Raw genomic sequence first — 17,168 nt, 5'->3', positions numbered from 1 at the left:
GACAAATTGCTTTTGGGTTTCTTTTGTTGTATTTTAGGGAAGAGAGAGCAAAAATATGCAGGTTGCACAAGAAAATGAGTTCCCATGAAAGGTGTTTTTTTCAGTTTTTCAGGTCAGTGTGTTCCTTATGGTTAAGTGACATTTCACTAAAAATCTAGATTCTTGACTGGCATCTGTTTGAAATAAAACTGCAAACCCAGCCATCACTGATGTGAACCGTGATGCTGGTTCTTATTCCATCCAGAACGCATATGAGTATGACATCATCAAATATCTAAAAGCACTGACGTCATCACAAAATTACATTCTACCTTCTACTGTAAAAATACATCATCATTATTTCTGTGTTCTCTAAAGAAAAAATGATTCTTTTTGTGCCTAGTCTGGATGCTGCAATGCTTTTATGCCTATAGCAGCTGATTGCTTTGACCCTGAAAGTCTTTCTTGCAGTGCTGCTGACTTGCTGAATCACAGAGTTCATTCACAGCCTCTTGCCAGAGAATAATATGCTGAATGCAAAACTTGCTACAGCAGCAATAAAAAAAAATGAAATCAGATAATACAAAAATAAAAATAAATAAAATAATAAAAAGACAAAATACTAATAAAAGACTTGTCGAGTTCAAGCAGATGAATGGCAGTGTGACTTCATATGCCACAAATTTTAAGTATTAAACTTCATCCCTGAAGTGTTCACATGAAAGCTTACTTTGACTTCCCCTGATGTTTCAGTGATAATAAGGACACTGAAAGCAAGGAATTCAAGTAAGATTCTTGCATTGTCCTTAATTACTCCCATGGGGTGTGAAAACTTCGGAATAGTATAAAATGGCACCAAGGGCAAGAGCTACAAAAGGATGGAGGTTCCTGAATCTCTCCTAATTCCATCTTCAGAGATGCAACCTCTGCATGGCTGTGACTTGATCTTGAAGGTATCCAAAGGCATTTTAGGTGCTATAACATCGAAGTTCTTGAAGTATCATAAATTTATTTTCTGAAAAAGAAAAATAACACTAAAAACCATGATGCTACCAATGAAGCAATTTGGACTTAATTCCTAGCTAGATGCCTATGCACACCAGTGCAGATGAATCTCCACCCTTCCTCTACAAGTGCATCTGCTGCCCTGGCTTTGCCATCATCTATCCAGCATCCAATGCACTTGGTAGCTGGGATCACACAACAGGAGAGGGGATGTCTCCTGCTGCAATTTAACATCAAAGGAACATTTTGGCCGTGCTGGATGATTTGTTGTGCCCAGGATTCATCTGACTTGTGACTGGGTAGATTTGTACACTCTTTACTGCCTTGTGTCCAGCAGTTAAGACTTCTGTACTAGAAATCTGAGGGATCTGCATGCTCTAAGCTGACTTACTTGCCACATCTGTCACCTGAAGGAGTCATCCTGACCTGCTTACTTAGAGCACATTCAATGCATCTGACCCTGCACAAATCCAGCCAGCAGCTAACCTCCACCCAGGTGGATTAAGTCATCCTTGAACTCTGTGGGAGTCTTTCATATAACAAAGTATCAATTTAAAAAAAAAAAAAAAGTTAGGAAAAAAAGCCTAGGTAGCTGAGGAGGGATGTCTCATGAAAAGGCAGCTACATTTTAGCCCTGTTCTATCAGATCTTCAAACTAGGATGGAAATCACTTTTTTTTTTTTTCCCCTTTTCTTTTCTTCCTGCTGTGTTATGCTGCCAAAAACAGTGTTTTCTTATGATACTGCAGTGAATAAAACCTAAAACTAGAGAAGTGTGAAAACTCAGCAGGAGAAATAAAGTAGAGGGACAATTCTTTCCAGCTATAGCTGAAATGGAGGCTTATTGGGTTTCCAAGGCATTCTGGCCTTCAGACTCTAAATAAATCTTTATTGTTTTTATTATATGGCTGAAAGAAAAGAGACTGCTGAGTAATAACAAAGAATTTGAGGACCTGTTTGTACAACCTGAATCCCTTATTTAGGGAAGTTTAATGGGTGATCAAGAACTCTTGGGAGAAGAGGTGATGCAGTCCTCTTTCACCTCCTGGACTGCTCAGAGCTTCCCATAATATGGTTATGATGCCGTCACTTCACATACGTACAAAACAGTGATGTGCAAAAAAGAGTAGGGCTTTGGTATACAGCCAAATATTTTGAGATGCAATGAGATCATTTAAGGCAATTTTTTGCCAAAAATAGCACTCCTACCACACCAGATCATAACAGGGACCCATACCCATCCAACTCCTTCTATATATCAAGTCAGTTAATGCCTTATAAGCTTACAACCTCTTTGAGATGGTCTGCATTGCTAATGCTTTTGAAACTGCTAGAGAGGAGTTGAAGTCTGCCATGCCTCAATGCTCAGCAATCAAAATACTTATGGAAACCCTCCCCCCAGAAAAGAACAAACAAAAATCTTCCCTTCCCTTCCCTTCCCTTCCCTTCCCTTCCCTTCCCTTCCCTTCCCTTCCCTTCCCTTCCCTTCCCTTCCCTTCCCTTCCCTTCCCTTCCCTTCCCTTCCCTTCCCTTCCCTTCCCTTCCCTTCCCTTCCCTTCCCTTCCCTTCCCTTCAAGACAGCTCTACACTGACACTAGACAGCATTTGTGAACATAGTATAAAATAGAACCGAGCTTTTGGTGTTATTCCATCTCTGTTTCTGATGTTACAAAACATACATTATGCCTAGTTTTAGGGCAATTTTTGGGGAGTCTTACACAGCTCCATTTCAGCCAGTGCTCATGTCAGCTTCCATGAGCTTCAGGATTTCATCTTTCTCTTGCACATCATGTGATCTCAGATGAAACAAGGTTCCTTGACAGTCGTGTTCAATATCCTATTTTAGGAGGAGGAGGCTTTATTTTTCTTTTTGGGAAGGGAAGAAATAGAAGGAAAGGTGAAAGGGAGAACACCATGCTAATCTCGGATTTAGTATCACAGCAAGTAAGCAGTGTTATTTTAGGAAGCTGTTCAGGCACAGGATTCCCTTAGTCTGTTAATTCATTTGAATAAAGCATAAGCTAACCCCTCTCTTGACGTGGCAGTCACAGTGGACAATCCTCTTCTTCTCTGCACACACATGCAGGCAGTGACACCGAGCTGCAATGAAAGCCACCCCAATGTTTGGAAGTATAGCTAGGTAGAAATGACTCGCTAAGCCTTTAATACTTCCGTCCACAGTGAGGCTTATGTCTAAATGACAATGACATGATCCTTTTTTGAAATGCAAGGAATAAGTCCTTCTTTACTGCTCCCCCCATCCATGTTGTTGTTGTTGTTCTTGACTTCTGAATAAAATGGTGGCTGTGGAGGGGCAAAGTAAGGGTTAGAAACCCTTTAATTTATTTCAGATGTGTCTAATGAGACTCCTCCTCTCCCCACATGACCTCACATCTATGATAACTGGTGTCAGTGCATTGATCACCTGAGGCAGCTGGAGTAAAATCAGGCTTCTACCACACATGGAAAATCTGATGCTGATGTTTGCAGAGGATCTGGGCTCTGTGGGAGCCCACAAAGCTGAGTTATGCCCTATGGAAGTGCAGCATTTTTTCCCCATCCCATGCAGGGGGTGCATGGCTAACATCCTCCCACTGTGGGAGAGGGAAAAGGGACATGCTCTAGGCTTGCTAGTTTTGCTGTGATACTGAGGAAAATAAATCAGACAAAGTAGCAACATAGCCCCTGTGAATGGCAATGCTGAAAGAGCCCTGCTCTGCCTGAGCTGACTTGACCATGGTCCCACATAAACATCAGAACTAGTGTGCTGGGAAAAGAGAGTTCCCGGTCATCTAATAAAGATGACAGCACAGATGAAATCTAGCATGTCCGGGCTGGCATTTAACCATGTTACCAAAGCAACCTGCAGCCTGTAAACATCAGGAAACAAATTTACTTAAGGTTCCTGCTGACTTCTGCCAATGGGGAAGCTGCGGGGCAGCAGAGCCTGCCTGGAGGAGCCCAGCAGGGTGGTGGGCACCCATCTTCCCTGGCAGCAACCTGCCTGGGAGGAGCACAGCCCTGGGGCAGGGGAGGGCTTCTGTGGTACAGCCAGGGGATGCGCTGATTCGGGGTCACCCCTCGACCCATTCCAGCCCATCAGTGGGGCTGCCACACAGCAGAAATTTCAACAAAGGTCTAACAGCACTGTGGTACTACTTCTGTGAAGAGTGACTATGCCTTGAGTGCATGAAGGTGAGATTAGCTACAGCTCTCTACCCTGCTATTAGGGCATGTGACACCAGACCTGTAACATACTATAGCAATGTGTTGAGATTCCAGAAGTACTTCATTGTGTGACTCAAACGTAGCTAGTGTGTATATTCAGCGCATCTCAGAAGAGAGGCTCATTCCTTTGGAGGTTCCTGTGTTGACATTTTTAGTAGATGATGTAAGAATTCAAGGGCAGTCCGTCATCAGATCACAAAGGCTTTATGCTTTCCTTATGCTTTACAGGTAAAGAGAGATCAAGGTTTTCCTTTTTAAAGATAATTATTTTTATTATTATAAGATTAGCATGTTCCTGTTTGTTTGTCAGATTTTTGATTAGAGTTGTAGGGTGTTTAGAAAAGTCACCCTACCACCATTAAATATCACATCACCTTGATAAATGTTATTGTCTTGTCAAGTCAATATGAATTTATACAGCTTGAGACTCCAAGATTCTTCAGAAACTCAATCTACATGTCATGCCAACACTACCTGAGTGGTCTAAAATACTTAGATTTAGATCAAAGATAACATGCCAATTCAGATCCTATTGGAGACCATAGAGTTTAGTTCATTTTCTTAAAGAAGCATAATTAGAAATATTTGACATTACACAATATTTCAAAGTATTCACTCAAAATAGGAATAAAAAAAAATAAAGATCATAATAATACATTTGCTTTGAAATCTACACTTATACAGCACCTTTTACGTAAAGACTAACTCAAGACTGCAGAGTGCTATGATTTAACAAGCAAGAATCACTCTTCCCACAACTTCAGCATAGTCACACATACGCAGTGGAAGGGAGGATCTTTAACACCACATCAGAATACTATGAGGTTGGATGTAAACTACAGTGTCTCTGAAAGTGTGGGGGAATTCAGACGAAAGGAAGTTATTAAGCCAAAATAGAATTTGGTCAGGAAATGAGGCTGACTCACTCTCCCAACAATTATATCATCTTCTTCTAACTTTTCCTGAAAAAGATTAAAATCTACTGTTTTACAAGACATTGGTTTTCATTGTCACGATATGCGCCCACCAAACAGGGAAGCTGGCATTTTAAAAAACTCTCAAACAGAAATAAAAATAAAATTAAAATAAAATTTCCCTGAAAAATTCTGAAGTTTCTGTTGTGTCTGTGCCTAATATCTCAAGATTAATCCTACCTCCACTTGATACAATGGCAAAACCAACCCTGATGACAACACTGTAGTGTTGGGCCTTGAAGCTCCTACTCTAGTTTTCTGCTGTCAGAAGTACCCTCTTGAATGCTTCTGTAAATGGATATGCACAAAACTACAGATGACAATGGCAAACAAAAAGGTGATTATGTCATAAATCTTCTTTCAAAAATCATGAATGGCACGGAGATATATAATCTTCAAAACTGTTTCCAATACAGCACTCTTTCCATATGCCTGTGCATAATGGCTGAAATCTTCCAAGCATTGTCATTACAAGGGAATCTTTATGAACAGTAATTCAGTAGGTGAATGGCTAATACAGCATTTTTGCTCTCTAATAGCATCCACATTGATGCTGAAAATAGCAACCTGAAAACATGTTATCTTGGAACCCATATCTGAATCAATGAGGTGATCCAATTTGTTTGGAGCAGCTTGGTCACTGAGCTGTGAAGCTCTGGCTCCAGCTTCTGACATGTTTCTGACATTTTAATTGGAAATCCTTTTAATCTGCTGGCCTATATACAATTAACTTCCTCTGGTAATATTTTCACCTTTTAACTAAAATCATTGTGTATAACTAGAAGGAACTGCTATATCTTCATTATGCATAACAGTCAACAAAATGAAGAAATCATAACACTTTACACAGTGTTTTCATTAAGATGATTAATGGAATAAGTTAAGATCATTTGGATGCATATCCTCCAAAGTAATGCTGTCACTAAATTGTTCTTCTAACATAGAAGGCTTTGTAGATGTAGACACTAAGACCACTTACAGCAGGAGGACTCTTAACCTTAGATTTATTAACCTGGTTGGATTATCTGAGAGGAAATTGCTAATCGCTGCTTGTGAGGCTCTAGAAATAGCCTGGATCTGATGTAACTAGTGCTTAAAAATAAAACCATTTGCACTGTTAGCAGAGAAATCAAATTATCCCTAGGAAAAGGGGATCACCTCTGAAGCATCCCCTCCATTCTGCACCTGGGCTGATAGAGTGATTCCCTATGCAGAGAGCGAAAAGGAGATGGTATTTGGTCCAGCTCGGCTACTCCCAAGAAACAAACAATGTAAGAACTGGCTGAATAAAAATCACATCAATTAGAGAAGACTATTTCTGTGCAGAATTTTTCTTGGAATTTATACAGAAATATATCAGTTCCTTGCACACTTGCTGCAGAGGCTTGTTTGATAGCACATACTTCTCTCCCAAGGCCATTACCAGAAAAGTCAGCTACTCACGTGATGTCCTTTCACGTCATTTTTAATCTATTATTTAGTTAAGCCAAATATTTAATTAGACATTTCAATATAAAAGCAATTTGCAAGCTTCCTATGTACTCAGCAATAATTATGTATCAGCTTAGTAATAGAAGAATGACTAACATTTAGTTGAAATTCTCTCTAAAGACTACTGTGATATGTTTCAAATTGTTGATTTCTTTTTGTCTTACCAGACCTGGTAAGAAACAAAGACTTTTTAAATCTCTTTTTTTTTTTTTTTTTCTTCTTGCTTTGCAATTGCCAGCGTATCATTTTGCAGCACAGTGACATCACAACAGAGCAGTATGTGGAGATTGCACTGCGTGCCCACACCATAACATAGCAAAATAAAGTTTCTGTGAGCAAGAAAATAGTTTCCAGGGCATTAAGGTGCAATTGCAGGCTCCAGGATGTGGACTCGCCTTGGTAAAACCAGACTGATCCTATGAAAGCTGAGGCTTCAGCCAAAGCACTTGTTTGTAGCAGGATACTTTGTAAAAACAGAACCAGACAAACAGGAAACACTCTCTCTGTCATCTAAATAATAAGCACCTTACCAGACTTCTATTCATGCAGAAGAAGTCTAGTAATTAATGGATTTATGATTACAGGGTTCAGGTCCTAGCTGAGAGGTAAGAACCACTTGGTCCGACCACTGAGAGTTAAAAGTTTGTGGAGGAAACGAGGGATGGGCCGCAGGAGGATGGAGCAGACGAAGGAGGGAGAAGCAGCAGCAGGGTGAGGGAGTGGTGGCTCGGGTGCAGGACCTGTGAGCCCTGCATGCCTGTGGCTTCTTGTGTCACTGGAACTGCGTAGTGAAGAAGTAGGTAAGGAATTCAGCTGTGCGTCATTTACTTTATATCCGGTAGCATCTCAGAAAACTCTCCCCTCGGAAGCAATTTCAAAAAACACTTACAGCACTTGAACGCAATACCTTAAAGCAATTACAAATACCAGCTAGTAAAAGAGTTGGCAAACACAATCTTTCAAAAATCAGAGATAAGGAAATGCTGTCTATCTTTGTTTCTGCCTCCAAAAATTAGCTTCTCCAAGCATCACACATTTGTCCAGTCTGCCAGCTATCCTACTCCTATTTTCAAATTCATTTTAGCCAAGGGATAGCAAAGAGAGGGAGCAGCCATTTTGTTTCCTTCACAGCTAAAGCAGGAAAATCTTACGTGAGTCAAAATTATTCAAGGGTGCCCATGTGATTGGTGACAAGGGAGGCAGATAGAGGCTGGGTCCTGTACTGCAAGCCTCTCCCATGCTGTATTCCCTTCCCCCACTCCCTCCTTCTCTCCTGCTGCCAAAACTTGGGCATCCTTGGCAAAATCTGAGAAATGTTCTCCAACACAGTGCTGAAGTATGTAAGATCATCAAACTCCCTTTATCTTCTTAGACATTACCACTCATGGATATGAAACCTGGTTAGGGTAGAGAAAGGTCTTCCTTTCATGTACTCTACCCAGTTTTCCCACAGGTAATAGTTAGTCTCCCAGATGACATTGTAAGTGGATTTCTAGAGAAGTTATAGACAAAACTCTACATCTGTCCTTGAGGGGTAATATTCTTGATGCTTTAAAATAAGAAACTACCAGCACCGTCCATCCTCTGACGTTTTTCATTATCACCTTTGTGGTAGGGAGCTAGTTAAAACTGAATGTAGGCAAAATTAAGCAGGTGCAGGCAGAAGAGACTCATTTGTATGCCGAACGCTCATGTATCTAACGTTTCCTTTATTTGCATGGTGTTCTTCAATGGAGTCTTTGGTCTACTAAAGCAGAAAACAGCCTTTTGTTCTGGCATTGAGAGAGGTATGCTTGAACAGAGAAGTGGGTTGCTTATAGCCATAACTTTATTTTCACTTTGGTGCTTTAAATAATCTGAAAGTCTGTGAAGAAGGAAAAAATAAATACAAAAAATTGTAGCATATTTTATCACACAAAGAACTGGTTACAGCATGTGTTCATTCCTAGGTAACAAGCTTAAGTAAGCTTCATTTTGTTTAGAAGCAAGACCAAATACCCTGGAAAAGGCAGCAGGTATTTGCTTTATGAAACAGGGCTCCTTTCACAGCTTGGGCTTCTGTGTCAGGGCAAGTTGGTATGGTTTTCTAATAAAAAATAAATAAATAAATAACTCACTTAGAAATCCCTCCTGTACACTGGGGAGAGGACAAGTCATAGGGTTTGGATGCATCGTAAAGCGCAAATCAGCCTTTCTACCTTCAGTGCTAAGTACAATGCTGATCTCTGATTTGTCTTCCTTAAAGAGTTATGGCAACAAACCAGAAACAAAGACTCCTAAGGAAGAAAATGGACTTTTTTTTTTTTTTTTGGAAAACTCTTAACTCACAGGAAAGATGCACTGACTATTATACTAAGCAAGGGACTATGACAACCAGTACTGTCAAGTAAGTGAGCATACTCAGTATGAATGAGAAGACTGAGAAGAACTGAGTTGGAAAACCCACACACTTTAATGTTGTGTTTAATGGAGAGCAACCTACTGCCTAACCATCACTTTTAGGAAAGTCTGCAACTTCTTCAGGAGAAGAAGAATAGTGATGCAGGATCAGGCACTGCTTCCATTAATCTTAATGGCAACATATTTAATTATTTCAGTGGGGAAAGGATCAGGCCTGTAGATAAAAGCATGAAAATTTATCTCCATACTAATGAACCAGCATCAGCAGGAAAGAAAGCCTGTTGTGTGAAAACAGCTAAATATAAATGCAAGTCTAAAAGTAATTTTGCATTTACGTTTGCAAAAAGACAGGCAAGACATGAAAAACAAACCTTTCAGCCAAGAAAAATGGATATTAATTCAGTTCCCCAGCTAGAGCACCTGTGCAAACAATACCATCCCGAGGCAGTTAAAACAGAGAACACCATAGCTAATAGGGTAATGTTGATTAACACCTGACCACTTCACAGGCAGTGAAGAATAGATTTGGCAGATTAGCAAAATGAAACTATGTCACCTAAAAAGCCATTTCACACTCGGTGCTTCTACAAGAACGTTCAAGGTTTGAGCAGTTTTTCTTAGCCAAAACTGGTATGTTTGACTATTTTTGTGAGGTTAGAAAAAAAGTTATGATTTGGTAAATCTTAATATTCCATGTAGATCATTTTTAAACTAACTTTGCTTTTAACTGTTTAAAAAGTTGGAGCATTTTTGCTGTAGACCAAGTTCATTTTTCAGCTATGAAAATATTTTGACACAAATGGGTATTTTAACAGTTTAAGAACATTTTCCTAATGTTTCTCGAAACTAGGAATTTAATTAAACCAACTGATGGTCACGAGTAATTTCAATATAAACTATTTTTAATGCTTTTAATGTTCAGTAGAAAGATTTCTAATCAGATCAACTCTGGTCCCAGACAAGAGGATTTTGACAAAATTCTGAGAAAATCAGTTACAGCACCTGGAGACCTCGCTGCAGCATGTTACATCATGCCAAGATCTTGCAGGCATGATTAGCTTCTTCTTTGGAAGACTAAATTTGAAAGTGGCCCTTAGAAACACGTAGAAAAGTGAGACTGTCTTTTTTTTTTTTTTTCTCCTGCACTTTATTTATTTATTTATTTATTTATTTTTAAGGACAGCGACTTCCCTTGCCCAGGAGCTTTTAGTTTGTAGAAAATGTGCTTCATCTGTGTTCACATTTAGCTCTGGTGGTTCCACTTTGGGAGGGAAATGAACACCATGCGTTGAACACTGATATAAAAAAATAATAAATCCAGAATCTAAAAAAAATAGCCTAAGAGATCTGGTTTTATCCCATTGCTAGGAAGACTGGAGATTTATGGGACCAGAATAGTTTCTATTTTATATTAAGGTCTGTAACTAGATTGACAGGAGTTGAAGTAATCAGAACCCTTTAGATATTTTCAGCATCGTGCACATACGTCGTCTACGTAGCCTCAGACTGACCTCAGTTTAAGGTTAACTTGGAGTTTGTTGCAAGTTAATTTAAAAGAAAAAAAAAAAGAAAAAAGAAAAAAGAAAAGAAAAAAAAAAGAAACACAACAGTTAGGTAACTGCCAACAGCTGAGCAGGGCAGAATCCCGTCATGCAGACTGGGGCTTTTCTGAGCCTCCAACAGCCAGCTCAAGCCATTCCTCGGCTGCTCAAAGGAGCCTATTCACAGTCCAGTAAAACACAGATGGTTTTTATTTACAGCTTGCCAGTATCATCCAGGCTAGCAGCTAATTGAGACTGTACTATTTTCATGCTTGATCTTTGCTGAGCTATAAATGATGAGCCTTGAAAAAATATTTTCCCTCATACACTTATACAGTGCACCTTATATTTGCCCTCCTCAAATTTCCAAGAAGTTACCAAGCAGTGCCAAAAGCTCCTTAAAGATTATGGATGGCTGAATCATCACAGAATGATTTTTGAGTGACCTAGGAAAGCGTTTTATATAAGAGGCTTCATGGATTGAGAGGGGAAAATGTAAGCAAGCCCTGCTAGCATAGGTTGGGAACTGAGTGTAGGACATTAGGATTAAAGCTTGGAAACTGTTCATTTCGATTTTTTCCAATCCCAGCTTTGCTGGTGAGTCTGAGAAATTCTGGCAAACAGCTGTGAGAGAGACTGCCCTCACAGGAGATAAGGAACCACTGCAGGATGCACAGAATACCTCTATCACCATTGTTTCATCACTGCTTAAAAAGAAACTGCGGCCCAGGAGCTTTTATACATGCTGAGTTCTTGCAGGACTCTACAGTTAATTAGGTTTGCAGCAGGATAGAAAACAGAATTTATATAAGGCTGTGGATATGGAGATTGGTAAATTTTAAGTTGGTCTGCAGGAAAATGGAAAGAAAAATAAGAGTAAGGATTTATTGTGCGAGAGAGACTGCTATCTAGAGTCATGTAAGGCTGCCAGTGGAAGATAAAAATACAAAACACGCTTGAAGTAAAATAAGCATGCAAGAATCTCACTACAGAATGACAATTATTTTCTTCATATAGGGAGAATTTTTTAGGCAAACGTGCTTCTTCACTATCTCCTAACTAGGTAAATACATAAAACTCTCTTGTCCATTTTATTTACATGCTTATCGTTATTGCTGTTAAGAATGAACCAGAAACAGATATCTACAATCCTAGGCACTGTGGGGATGAAGAGAAGGAGGCAGTCCACACCCTGAATTGCTTACACTCAAAACAGACAAGACAGCCAAAAATTAGAGAAAGGAGATAAAACATAAAAAAAATCTATGGCAGCAAACACTATGGTATTTTCACAGTTGTACTGTCTTCCGAAGCCCTGGTTGCACTGGGGGTAGGGGCAGGAACATGATAAGACACACACACATACACACACACAAAAGAGGGAGAAGCAAAGGAGAGAGTGAGAGAAGGAGGGAGGAGGCTTCAACCATCAGGGACAAATCCAGGGAAACAACAGTGAAGAGGCTTGGTTGAGGCGAGCGCCACAGTAAACAGCTGCTTGGCACCAACTTGCCAAAACTATAGCTAATATTATCAGTGTCCATGAGTCCCAGCTCATTTTGTCTGTGGCTGTTGGCACAAACGCCCAGTTACACCTCCAAAGGCCACACATTTGGAATGACAGGAGCTCCTAATCCTGCAGACAGATATGATTTTTTCCTTACACTTTTCTAAATATGGAAAGAATTTGAAACATTTTTCTCTGAGAATCTTATTCTCCAAAAAATGTTTGGGGGTTAGACAAAATTACACAGAAATCCATGGCAAATTCATGACATTTTTTCAGCTAAGGGAAAGGAATGTGTTTATTTAAGTTCAAATGCTTTACTTTGACATTTTTAAACACAAAAATTACCTGTATTTATTTTTAAATTAATTAGATTAAGTTTTACCTTCATTTCATTGGGCCTCATATGAATTTGTAAAATACTGACAACACCTGAAAAATCATTATGCAGTGTCCTGGATGCAACATGAGCCTTGTACTATTTGCCAGCAAACAGAGGAGTGCAATGAAACGTTTGCAGTCGTGCTAAGCACAGCAATCAGAATTTATCTTCAGTGCTACCTTTCAACATGCATTTTACATAATATGTTGCTTTTCTGTTCTTTTTTTCAAGGTGATCTGGACAAATGTACACCTGATCAGCTGATCTGGAAAATTCTCCTCATTCATCACCCAGTATGCTTGCTTACCCCAAAACATGCACACACAATGTACTTTCAGCATTTCAGAAAGCGGGCATTTTCCCTCAAATACTGGAGAAAATAGAAGTGGCTGCCTATTACTCCACAGGTTGCCAGATTCAAGGTGAGAGGAGAGGGCGCTCTGAAGATGAGCTCTTTCTATGGAGTGTACCTTTCCAGAAATATTTTTGCACAGAAAATAGAGGGTTCCTAAGAAGCATGTGAGCGGTTCTTTATTTCCATGGTCTCACACAAGCAAAGGGGCAGGCTTTAAGGAGCCATTTCCATATTAAGTTTAAGTTTACTGGTCAAAGATAATACCCTAAGTTACACCCAGGAATGAAATCCAAACAGGTGAGCACTGAGTGCTTCCTGCAAGAATGCCTGGTCAGCAAGCCAGCAGTGACATGCCACTCCAGCTGTAAGTAATCCTAACCTGGGGCCAAATTATGCAGGGTCTGAACTGTGCTCTGCACTTGGCACAGAGTAAATTGGCAATCTAACAGGCAAAGAGTTTGCTGTCTAAATTTAGATGTGTTGCTACAATGAGAACAACCAATATGGTGATTATGGACAAAGGGAATATAGGAATCACAGCCTTCTCCTCAAAACTGCTTGGATCTGGCACATGTCATGTTTTGATGATGTTTCTATTAATTTTAAAGATATCGTTCAATAAAATTGGGCCTCACCATGACAGAAGCGAGCTTTAATGGGTGGTGGAAGGAGAGTGGGACAATATCTCTGTAAGATTTCAAGAACCCTTCTACTGTGAACAGATTAGAGATGAGAAGAGGTCACCCATGCTCAGATCAACAATGTAGTCATCGAGACGTAACTGTGAACTAATACAAGAGGCACTTGAAGTTGCAGTCTAGAGAGTTGCAGAAAGTCTTTCAAACATATACAAGGAGTCTGCATGTGATACATGGTTGTTAGGAAACCAATGAAGGATTCAAAGGGAAAGAGAGGTTTGGATGAAAATCATTCCCCCCACCCCCCCACCCCCCCTTTTTTTTTTGGACAAACCAAGAGGAAATAATGAAGAACACCATAGAGGAAACCACCCAACCACTGGTGAATTCCTGCACCATATCTAGAGTCTAATCAGGGAGGCTCCATGGCAAACATGACTTTCCAAACCTGGACCTAGGGCAGGAATTTAATGCCTGTTGTTATGCTTGCCACACAGAGACAGCAAACAGGAAAAAGAAAAAAGAAAAAAAGAAAAAAAGAAAAAAGAAAGGAAGAAAGAAGAAAGAAGAAAGGAGAAAGGAGAAAGAAGAGAAGAGAAAAAGAAAGAAAAAAAGTTTTGCCTTGCTGAGAGAATTTTAACAAATTTTGTCATTATGTGCTGCATGAAGGGAGGAATCCAATGAAGTGACAAAAAGAGATGTCTGATGCTACCCAAGCTTCAGACATGGTTTTCTGATGGCTTTCCGTAGTTGCTGCCTACATTCGTATACATCTATGTATAACTCACTTTTCAGATGCAAACACACTCTTCTGCCCACCCACTTACAAAATAAAAGGTATGCAGATCAGTGTTAAATGCAAGTGAAGGTGAAAAAATATTGGAGAAAGTGAACATATTATGTACAGATTCATTCATTATATTTTGATTCACATTTAACTCAGATAAAACGTTATTGGTTTAGCTACTTCACAATGGGCTAATGTTCAAAATGGCACTTGAGAATGAAGTAATTTATTAAATTTAAAATTAAAATTAAGGGAAGAATAAATCCAAGATATAAACCAAATACTTACTACTCACTGGCAGAAATCAATTTATTTATTTATTTTGAGACAGGTTTTCATAAAATACACAGCATTCCATTAAAATAATATAAAAAATAAAAGAGAGATTGATTACTTCCTCAGGTAGTGCACAGTGATATAGCTGTGGTCATTTTTCAATCATGCACAGTGAGAAAAAAAAATGTTTCTAATTATAAGGAAGAGGTTTCAGAAAAAACAAAGGAAAAAAAAAAGCTACACTCACAAGTAAATTACACTCAGAAAATATTTGGTGGGGTTTACACAAGCTCATAAATGTGTAGAGGTTAACCATGAAGAATAAGCAACTAAGAAGTCTTTTCCAAACAAACTAGCATCTTTTGACTTTTTATCTGTCAATCCTCAGAAGTAGACATTCTGAGTTAACCTGCCATTGGTGGAGTTCAGGTTTTTCAGAGGAGTCTCTCATCTACCTTGCTTCTAGCTGTTTGTTTTTGTTTTTGGTTTTGTTTTCACTCTTTCCTTAGGACTAGATTATGTCTGTCCTACAGACATAGCAGGCAATGTCTGACCTAATCGTCATTTAGTGGGCAATATTGGTGGTAGGTGGACAGTTGGACTAGATGATCTCAGAGGTCTTTTCCAACCTTAATGATTCTATGACTCTATGACCTGCATCTGATTCAGTTGTTTCACCTCAATCTGATTCAGTTGTTTTACCTCACCTCGTATTTAGTGTTGAGGAATGGTCACTTCCACAACCTGATTCCTCTCATCCACATGTAGATTTCTGAAAGTGTCCAGATGCATTGTGTTCAAAAGGGCAGAAAAGAAAAGGGCTCCTTTCTGGCCAGTGACTGGAAAGGGGAGGCCAGGGAGATCAGCTAAGAGACATGAGACAAGAAAACAGTTAAGAGACTAGATGCTTAAATTGCAGGTACATGAAAGAGGAACATTGTCTTGAAAATACAATTTTCTTCAGTGTTTCAGAAGCAAACATATTTTGTCCCTGGCACTGTGTAGCTATTTTTCATTTCTGCTATAACGCCATAATATTAAAAGGTAAGACTTTATTCTTCTTCTCAAAGGCAACAATTTTCTGGATTTCAAAATCGAGAGGAAGAGGTATCACTCAAATGGAACAAATCTGGAATAAAAAGATTTTCTAATGACACAGTTGTGCTGACTTAGAGAACATTTAATGACAATCAAAACCACTTATACAGCACTTTGCTCATATACCTGCTAGGCAGAGAAAAAAAAAAAGAAAAAAAAAAGTACAGAATCTGTTCCCCAAGAAGAACAAAAGAATTATTTTCCGTCACCTGAAAATTAGGTTAGAGTCTTGGTGTTCACAACAAGACATCCAGTTTATTAGAATATCATCTACTGAAAGAAGAAACATGATGGCAACATATGTACAATAAGTAAAACTGAAAGGTTTTTTCCCCTCCATTTCAGCCTCAGGCTTCAGCCTCAGGGTCTTCACTTTTAATAACATATCTACAAGCGACTGGAAGTCTCCAGGCAACCACCATGTTGCAATTGGTCACTCAATAAAATTATCAGATGACAGAAGAGAAGAAAAAAAGATAACCTGAGTGAATGACAAACCCCCGTTCATTTGTCATGATTCAGAGGATACATTTCTTTAAGTTGGACTTTGTACATACTTATCAAGTATCTTAATGCAGTTATTAAGTACAAGGTCATGACGGTATTAAATATGAATTGCTGTGGTACCACACCCAGATGATATATCTGACATGTAAAGGTCTAGAAATAATCTGATGCTTATCAGAGCTTTGATCAGGGTCAAACACTGATCTGAATGGGGTGGGGGGAGACCTGTAGACATGCAGGATGTTTTCTGTGACCGCAAGAAATCCACATTGGTCACCTCAGGCAGTGCTACTTAGAAGGGAGCTACGAATTCTGCGCTGAAGTACAGCCTAATAATCTGCAATCAGGGTTGTTACAGTGTGGTGGTGGTGTGATGTTTTCTCAACATTAATGAATGTAGTAATTGTTGTAAAGCTCTCATTTTGTGTATTAATTTTAAAATTTTGGAGGGTACTGTTCTACTCAGGGGCCAAAGGCCTCTCCAGAAGGACATTTACTTCCAGTTATTCAGACAGTCTCTGCTTCCAACCTATTATAGTTTGATATTTAGAATGAGTGAGTGCATATGGAAAGAGCAAATGTTTATATCACCATTCTTAACTGAATCGCTTTCAGGATATGGTTCAGTTCAGACTCGAGCAGGGTGAATTTTGTATGGTGTTTTATACAGTTTTGTATGGGTCGTTCATTCTTATTTCTGGTTTAAAAGAAGCAATCTTATGAGATCCTGTCTTCAGCTCAAGTCATATACCATTCATGTTTTGAATAATACATAATACTAAGACACAGGGACAAGTTCTTAGCATCACAATGATTTATATTGCTACACATCACTGTCTTGGCAAGTTAAAATCCACAGCACACAAAATGTGAAGGTTCTTTCACATACTGATAATTACTTTTAAACTCTGTAAGATAGTCAAGGAAGTGTAAGAAGTCATAAGGCTACATTTTCTTCACAGGATATGAACAGTTCTTTCTTTCTCTCTCTCTCTCTTTCC

At 39.1% G+C, this 17,168-nt stretch overlaps 1 long non-coding RNA gene across 1 annotated transcript in view; it reads left to right on the top strand.

Annotated features, from left to right (window-relative positions):
* The window catches only part of LOC118244191 (uncharacterized), a 94,161-nt gene extending 80,662 nt beyond the window's left edge, over positions 1–13,499 (top strand). Inside the window, exon 3 of the long non-coding RNA XR_004777495.2 lies at positions 12,738–13,499. This is a non-coding gene — a long non-coding RNA (uncharacterized LOC118244191). The remainder of the gene's footprint in view (positions 1–12,737) is intronic.
* The last annotated feature ends 3,669 nt before the right edge of the window (positions 13,500–17,168 follow it).

This window comes from Cygnus atratus, chromosome 3, assembly GCF_013377495.2.
Source record: "Cygnus atratus isolate AKBS03 ecotype Queensland, Australia chromosome 3, CAtr_DNAZoo_HiC_assembly, whole genome shotgun sequence".
Taxonomy (NCBI): Eukaryota; Metazoa; Chordata; class Aves; order Anseriformes; family Anatidae; genus Cygnus; species Cygnus atratus.
The sequence above is the reverse complement of the archived record's forward strand: the minus strand, read 5'-3'. Positions and strand labels throughout refer to the sequence as shown.